Here is a 458-nt window from a genome sequence, read left to right as displayed (position 1 = left end):
GATTTCTTTGGGAAACTCAGCCTGTCCACACAACTTCTCTGGGCCCCGCGGCTCCGCCACAGGTTTTATATCAGGGAGTCACTCCCACACCCCAACACATGTACGCGTATGCGCGTGCGTGTGCGCGCTCAGAAGTTCAACTCTCATCTCCGCATGAAGTCCTGAAAGCAAAGTTTAAAAGGAGCCACAAACTCTGCTTCAAATAACCAGGACTGTAAACATGAAGGGTAGTTTTATTTAACATGCAATACTAAAAATAAATTGGTAGTAATTCTTAAAATTAGTTGGCACTTTAAAAATAGCACTTTAGGATAAATGCACTTTAATAAATGCATACTTGTATAGGAGGGTAAAACATTATTTGCCAATCAGATGCATTTTAATGTCTGAAACTACTGTGTGACAAAATTGTGTTTATGGTTTTTGGGTATTCATTCCATAATCATTTGTTGTATATC

The sequence above is a fragment of the Odontesthes bonariensis genome, chromosome 7, assembly GCF_027942865.1.
Source record: "Odontesthes bonariensis isolate fOdoBon6 chromosome 7, fOdoBon6.hap1, whole genome shotgun sequence".
In the NCBI taxonomy this organism is placed as follows: domain Eukaryota; kingdom Metazoa; phylum Chordata; class Actinopteri; order Atheriniformes; family Atherinopsidae; genus Odontesthes; species Odontesthes bonariensis.
The sequence above is the reverse complement of the archived record's forward strand: the minus strand, read 5'-3'. Positions refer to the sequence as shown.